The sequence below is a fragment of the Tenrec ecaudatus genome, chromosome 14 (assembly GCF_050624435.1).
Source record: "Tenrec ecaudatus isolate mTenEca1 chromosome 14, mTenEca1.hap1, whole genome shotgun sequence".
Classification (NCBI taxonomy): Eukaryota; Metazoa; Chordata; class Mammalia; order Afrosoricida; family Tenrecidae; genus Tenrec; species Tenrec ecaudatus.
The window spans coordinates 43,777,956-43,786,248 of record NC_134543.1 but is presented as its reverse complement, the minus strand read 5'-3'; the positions used below and the strand labels follow the sequence as shown (position 1 = coordinate 43,786,248).

The following is an 8,293-nucleotide window of genomic DNA, read 5'->3' as shown; positions in this document are numbered from 1 at the left end:
TTCACCCACTTTTCTGTTGTCCATCCCCCAGGGAGGGAGTTATATGTAGATTCATAGGGTGAATTCAAGAATATCCCATCTCTTGTGTGTTCTGGAACAGTGTGAGTGGAATTTGTGTGAGCTCTTCTCTTAGGATTTGGTAGTGACTGGGCTGGAATTATTTGTTGTTATGATAAGGTTTTTTTTAATGTCCTATTAAATTTCTACTTTTGTGATGGATATATTTAAATTTTCTACCTCTGCTTAAGTGGGCAGTGTGTTTCTAGAAGTTTGCCCATTTCTTCTAGGTTTCCAGACAGTTCTTCAAAGGATTATGTTGTTACCATTTTTATTTCAATTGGTTCCATTATGCCATCGCTTCGTTCATTACTTATTCATGTTCGTTGCATCTTCTTCGTCTTTTTCTTTGCAAAATCTGTCAGTGCCTTGTCGATTTTATTAAGCTTTTCAAAGAACAGGCTTCTAGTCTTGTTGATTCTTTCTACTGTTTTTTCTGTTCTCTATTTCACGAGTTTCTATTCTATTTTTCCTTTTTTCAAAATGGCCATGCTATGTCCAGTTGACCATTCACCACTGTATATATCTTCTTGTTAATGGTTTTCATTTAATTTCTTCCCCTTTTTACTCTTTGTTATACTTCTTTGCCCTTTCCTTTGAAGCTCAGGGGTTCAAGATAGCCATGAGCGCCTGTTTCACTTGATTTCTCTTGTTCCTTTGTAGTGGAGCAGCTTGGTAGTGTATCTACTTAGTCCATCATCTTGGATTCTTCTCCTGTTGTGCAGCTTTGTAGTTTTAATATTAGCTTAAAAATTTAATACATTGGTTTTCTCTCGCGTCCTCGCTTCCGAGATGACAAAGAAAAGGCGTAACAATGGCCGTGCCAAGAAGGGCCGCGGCCATGTGCAGCCCATCCGCTGCACGAACTGCGCCTGCTGGGCCCCAAAGACAAGGCCATTAAGAAGTTCGTCATAAGAAACACAGCGGAGGCCGCGGCTGTCAGAGACGTCTCCGAAGCGAGTGTCTTCGACGCACACGTGCTTCCCAAGCTGTACGTGAAGCTGCATTACTGTGTGAGCTGTGCCATCCACAGCAAGGTGGTCAGGAACCGGTCATGCGAAGCCCGGAAGGACCGAACCCCGCCACCTCGATTTAGACCTGCAGGTGCTGCCCCATGACTTCCTCCAAAGCCCATGTAAAGATTAGAAGCTGAAGAAAAACCTGAAAGGAAATAAAGTGGAAATTGTTCAAAAAATTTTAATACATTGACAAACCTTTCATTATAGATAAGTAATGAAATACAGAAAAGAAAAAGCCATGCATAATATACAGCATTTACAGAGCTGGGTACTTTGTGTGAGACACTGTTTTGAGTGCTTTACGTATAATAACTAACAGCTCCCTTTCACAAATGAGAAACTGAAACACAGGAAGATTAGGTAGAGCCCAACATCACACAGCTACTAAGTGGGAGGTCCGATATTTGGATGGAGGTTACCTTGCTCCAGAGTCGCTGTTCTTAACAATTATACTAGACCAACTCTGTCCTGCAGTCTGTGACTCTGTGATAATCACTGTTAACTTTGGAGGTAGATACTCACTTCCAAATTTATGCACACACACATAACATATGCACACACACGTTGCATGAAATAGGATCCTGCTGAATTATAGTTTGAGAGCCTGTTTTTCTCCCCTTTTCTTATCACTAACAGTATATTGTGAAAATCTAGAATGGCCACTATAGAAAATAGTAGGAGCCCAGGTGGTGTAGTGGTTATTCCTTGGGCTAGTAACCACTAGGTCAGCAGTTTGAAAACCACCAGCTGCCCCACTGGAGAATGATGAGGCGTTCTGCTCCTGCAGAGTTCCAGGGCTGGAAACCTGCAGCGGGGGCTCTCTCCTGTCCTCTAGGGCTGCTGTGTATCGCCACCAACTGGATGACATGGAGTTTGGTTTGGGTTTTGGAAAGTCCAAGTATGAAGCCCAATGAGTAGAAGGGAATTACTCATTGGATGGTCACTAAGTGAGCCAGAGAATGCCAACAAGAAAGTTTAGAGAGTGAAAATGTGGGTTTTCAAACCTTATAAGCAGCCATTTAGTATAGCTATTTATTTCTCCCTGTCTCAAGACAAGAAGACTGATGAAAGTCAAGCACATATGGAAATCTTTAGTTCATTGGACTAATAGGCCACCAAAACCCTAGCTTCCACGCCTTTACGACCAGAAGAATGACTCGGTGCCTGACTACTGTGACCAACTGCCATGAAAAGGATCAAACTGGCAGGTCCCAGACAGGGTAGGGGACACATGGAAGAAATGCCCAAATCATTGAAGAGACAGGTTGGGATCGAGCAAAACCTCCAAGACCATGGCTTTTAGTCACCCTTCCCGTCTGGACTCACTCTCCAATCAAAAGAGCAGCGTGTGTCCAAGGACCAAAGAAAGAAAGAGATGGAGACAGGAAACACAGGGGGTGGGGTCAGTGATGGGACACTGAGATGATTGCAGTGGATGTAGAAACAAAATGTGTACGTGCTATGGAATGTAAAACTTATTGATGATCTACTCTCTAAACTTTCACCTCATTGACAAAAATTTCTTTCAAATGGAAAAAATTAGCACAGGGAAGCAAAAGATGCTATTAGAACAAGAGATATGTAAGGCTGATTTATTATTTTTTACAGCCACCCCTGGCACACAGTAAAAATGACTAGTAGAGCTTTGCTTTGGAAAATACCTTCCAGGGATGGGAGTGACTAGCAAACAAACATCGAAGGTGTATGCTCTGTGCATAAAAGTGTGGTAGTCATTTGCCCTGCACAGGGAGGTAAACTAACAAAGCCATAGAAACTTGGACGCCATTTGTATCATCAGTCAGCTTCTTCATGTACCAGAACCCAATGAAAAAAGGTAATGGAACAACCCGACCATTAGCTTATTAATGATAGGGCTAGGGAAAGTATATTACTGATTTAAGCCATACTCACTCACTTCTTTTACTAGTGCTTTTAAAACATGCCAAGAAGCACATTAAAAACAGGCGTGACAAAAAATTCCACATGCAGAATTAAGAAATCTGACACTTTTTCAGTATGACAAGGCCTCGTTGCCACATTTGGCAACAGAGTTACATGCTACATGGCCACATGCTACATTGTTATCTCATAAGTGGATACACGATATTTTTAAATAAATAAATTCAGTTAATCTCAGTTCCCCTAAACTATTTGTCTTCTTTTTATTGTGTATGAAATATCTTTTTTTTATATTGAAAAAGTTTATATTTAGCATTATCCAGCTGGGCTCACTTTAGATGATTCCAATTTCGTTGGCAACATCTAAAGCGTCATAGTCAGGAGCCAGTCGAACATATGCCTTCTTCTCCCCGTCAGGCCTGATCAAGGTGTTGACCTTGGCTATGTCAATGTCATAGAGCTTCTTCACAGCCTGTTTGATCTGGTGTTTGTTGGCTTTGACATCCACAATGAACACAAGTGTGTTGTTATCTTTGATCTTCTTCATGGCAGACTGTAGTCAAGGGGAACTTGATGATGGCATAATGGTCCAGCTTATTTCTCCTGGGCGTGCTCTTCCGAGGATATTTGGGCTGCCTTCTTAGGCTCAAGGTCTTGGGCCGCCGGAAGGTGGGTGACGTGCGGATCTTCTTTTTTGTGTGGCTGTGGACGCCTTTCAGCACGGCCTTCTTGGCTTTTAAAGCCTTTGCTTTGGCTTCCGTTTTGGGAGGGGCAGGAGCTTCCTTCCTTGCCTTCGGCGCCATCTTCGTGAAAAGGGTCTCCCGAGTTCGTTCTCACGGGCTTATAGCCTGAAATATCTTTAATTTTAAAAAATTTATAAAATTGTCAATCAAGCAGAGCATGTATACAAATATATTTCTTGATAGAATGCTTGTAAGATTTCCTAGAGTTCCATACTACTTCTGTGAGAGGCTCTTAGGTAATATCAAATATTTCAAGTGAAGGTATCCTAATATGTATAGGTTTGATAAGATGACTTATTAGCAACAAATACAACCACCATGGAAGAAATTTGTGCTTGTTTTTATTACATGCATAAAATATTTAACGACTCCATTTTCCTCCTAAAAAGGAGGAGGAGAAACCAAACAGTAGCAGAAATGCTTTCTGGAGCCATTGTTCTTGGCCAGGAGGCTACGTTGAAGCAATTGTCATACTAAGTGTTACTGACTTGATTGCTGTTTTATGGGGTACTACTTCTATGTTTCCTCCTCTGTTCTAATCTCATTCCTTGGAGTCTCTCTGACTTAAGTCGGTTTTTGAGGCAAATAGTAATTTAAGGCCTTGCATTTGAAGGAAAAGGAGTGCTGTCCTCCCACTGTTGTAACTTCAGACTTACTTTCTTTCAGTCCCTCTCTTGTAAAATGTCCATCCATTGCAACCCTAAGTCAGTCTTCAAGACTGGTGTGTCAGGATTTCTTGGCTCATTGAAGACCTTACTTATTACTCCTACCTCTCTTCTCCCTGACTCTGCCTTATTTTCTTTCCCTAGGTCAGAAAATCACAAAGTAGCCAGGGGGAGAGAGAGAGAGAGAGAGAGAGAGAGAGAGAGAGAGAGAGAGAGAGAGAGAGAGAGAGAGAGAGAGAGAGAGAGAGAGACTATTAGCTCTCCAAGGAAATGAAATGGGGTTTTCCAAAGCAATGGATCCCTATAGGGTTGACCAAGCAGAGGACAAGTGTTTATGCAACACACATGTCTAGGCATTAAAACAGGTGTATCTTTCTTTATTCTTCGTTTACCCTCCTAAACATTCATGATGTGCAACTATGTAGGTGACCATGTTATTTATGATTATTCAAGCTGAGATACACTTTTGTGTGTGGTAGAGCACTGTTATTATGTTGGGACAATAGGTGAAACCTGAGACTGTCTTGGGAAGATGGTCAACCGGTACACTGCCCCTGGGTGACTTCTCTTTTTAGCCATACTTGAGTCTCTGTGCCTTATTTATAAGTTGGTTCCAAAGATCAAAAAAGCAGTGAACAGTGATTATTATGATTATGTAAATATATCTCATTGCAGAACCAAGTAGAATATGATAATTATGATACCTTCATTGTATAGTTTTTGTTTTTTCTAGAGTTTCTATGGCTTCCCCCTACCCCCACTCCTGCTTGATTTCTGGCTGTTGTTTTGTTTTTCCATATTCTCAAGTTCTTTTGAGCCCCTCCTTTGTTTTTCTTCTCCGGGCTGATGTGATGGCCTCCAGGCTGGTCTCCACATTCACCTTGGACTTCTCTCCATTTCTCTTAGGGAACCGTATTTCCTGGATCAGGTAACTTTTTTTTGCTGGATTTATTCCATTGTTTTCCTGAAGCTGTAAGAGAAAGCTTCGGAGTCTTTGTATATTTGAAGTATCTTTTCTCTGCTTTCCCCCTTGTGTGATAGTATGTTACCACATAGACTTCTAGGGGAAGTGATTTCCTTTTGGAGCTGGTGTCATGATTTCATTGTTTTCTAGTACTGGTTCAGAGGCTTGGCTGACTCTCATTCCTTTTAGTGGATCTCTTTTTCCTCTTCTGGAAACTTCTGAGATCTTCCCTTTAGCCTGGTTTTCTGAAACGTCACCATGATATGTCTAGACTGGGTCTTCTTTTTTCACTCATCTTGCATAATCCACTGTGTTCTCTTTGATGTGCAGTGTTACATCTGTGAAATATGTTACCTCTTTAGTCTTTCTGTAGTCATTTTGGACACCAACTCAGTGGTGGTGGGGCTAATATGGAGTTTGGGATAAGTAGGTCCTTCCGGCCCCAGTTACTTACATGTACTTGTGTCTATTTAATGGGCTCTGGGGGCATAGTGGCTCTGAATTGGACTGTTAAACACAAGGTACTAAGTTTGAAACCACCAGTGGCTCTTGCCTCTCATACAGTCTTGGAAACAAATGGGGCTGGTCTCACCCTGTCCTACAGGGTCACCATGAGTTGGCATTGACTTGATGGCAGTTATTTATTTGTGTGTTTTAGTGCATATTTAGAAATTGATATGGAGTGGCACTGCGAATCATTCCTACTCTGCATACAACTCTCTGCCACCTATTGAAACTCTTCGTCTTCTTCTTACACTCATTTACAGCAGCACTAGGATCACCCTGCAATGGTGCATAAGCATTGGTTTGTTGAACGTGCTCAGTGTGGTTCTAGTGCACAGCGAGGGTTGTGGACTGTGACAGCTCCGGAGCAACTGTTGGACGTGACTTGTTCCCACTACCGACTGTCATGTGAATGCGAGAAAGTCATTTTCTTCCTCTGTACATCTCATAAGGCTGTGAAGACTAAGTGAGATAACCCACGTAGAGAACTTAGGTCAGTGTCTGGTCAGGTCAGCGTAGGAAATAGTAATATTAAAAATAGTTAACACTGATTGACCACATCCAAGTGCTGAAATAAGCACTGTATGTGCGTGATCTCATTGAGCCCATTTCACCCTAGGAGTTAAGTACTATTGTTTATTGTTAGATCAGCAAGTATGATTATCATCCCTATTTTACATATAATTAGAAACTGCAATGGGTTAAGATATTAACAATAAAAGGAAAATTGAGTAAGGTGCCAAAGAAGGGATAATATGTGATCGGTGACTTGAGAGATGAAGAAACAATTGAAAGGTTAAGAACTGGGAATGACATTCCAGATAGACAGTATGCCCTGGGCAAAAGCCAAGTGAAAGTGAAAGAACACAACCTTCCAGAGCCATTTCCACTCCTCTGTTTTTCTAAAAATTACATTTATTAAAATATCAAGCAGACTGCTAGCTCCAGTAGCCTCATTCATCTCCTGTCCCATAACCAAATTAGTTTCACAGCTACTCATTCAAATTCATTCTGTTTAAGGTATGTAGTAACCATATCTGCCCAAATTTGTCGATATTGTACATTTCTCACCCTAATCTATATCTCACCCTCTGATGTCTAATATTCAAATCATGTCTTCTTTCTCTTCTCTAGAATATAGGGGCTGTATGGATCACAATGTGTTATGGATACCATTGCAAAGGATGAGAATTCTGGAACACTCATTTGTGCTCAATCAAAACCGGTTTGTAGACCCAAGAGTCAATTATTCAAACAAAATAAGGGAACTCTGTGGTTTAAGATCAGGAAGCTATGCCTCAGGACTATTCGTTCATCATGTTTATTAACCTGTACACTGAGCAGACAACCCAAGAAACTGGAGTATATGAAGAATTGGAGGAAGACCCATCTGCAGATAACACAACCTTGCTTACTGTCCGAGAAGAGGACTGGAAGCATTTACTGGTTAAGATGAAAAACTCGTACCTTCAGTATGGATTATAACAAAATGTTAAGAAAACCAAAATCCTTACAGCTGAACCCACAAGGAGCATCATGACAAATGGAAAAAGACTGACGTTGTAAAGGGTTTAGTTTGCCTTCGCTCTACAGTCAACGCTCATGGAAGCCACATCAAGAAATTAAGTGATGTACTGCATCGAGCAAATCTGCTACAAAAGACCTTTTTAAAGTATTAAAAAAACAGGAGAACCGATCACAATGATCTACATATAAGCCCCTCCCTGGGGGATGGGCAACAGAAAAGTGGATGAAGGACGACGTCGGACAGTGTAAGACATGACAAAATAATAATAATTTATAAATTATCAGGGGTTCATGAGGGAGGGGAAAAATGAGTTGACACCAAGGGCTCAAGTAGAAAAATGTTCTGAAAATGATGCCAACAAATGTATAAATGTGCTTGACACAATGGATCTCTGTATGGATTATGATAAGAGTTGTATGAGCCCTCAATAAAATGAATTAAAAAATAATGAACTATTAAAAAACAAAAGATATCACTTTGATGATCAAGCTGTGCCTGACTATTCTGTGGTATTTTCAATTGCCCCATATTCACATATTAGCTGAATAGTGAATATGGCAGATTGAAGAAGAATTGATGCATTAGAATTATGGTGTTGGCCTCCCCGATATCGCTGAAGACAAATGGATGCATATGCAAAAGTGGTGAAGAAAACTGATGGTACCCAGCTATCAAAAGATATAACATCTGGAGTCTTAAAGGCTTGAAGGTAAACAAGTGGCCATCTAGCTCAGAAGCAACAAAGCCCACATAGAACCACATGGAAGAAGCACACCAGCCTGCGTGATCATGAGGTGTCGAAAGGATCAGGTATCAGGCACCAAGAACAAAAAATCAAATCATTGTGAATGAGGGGTAGTGCATATTGGGGACCCAAGACCCATCTGTAGGCAACTGGACATCCCTTTACAGAA

The 8,293-nt window shown here is 41.0% G+C and overlaps 1 pseudogene; it reads left to right on the top strand.

Moving 5' to 3' along the window:
* Nucleotides 1-829: 829 nt before the first annotated feature.
* On the top strand, nt 830-1,196 carry LOC142426049 (small ribosomal subunit protein eS26 pseudogene; annotated as a pseudogene).
* Nucleotides 1,197-8,293: the final 7,097 nt, after the last annotated feature.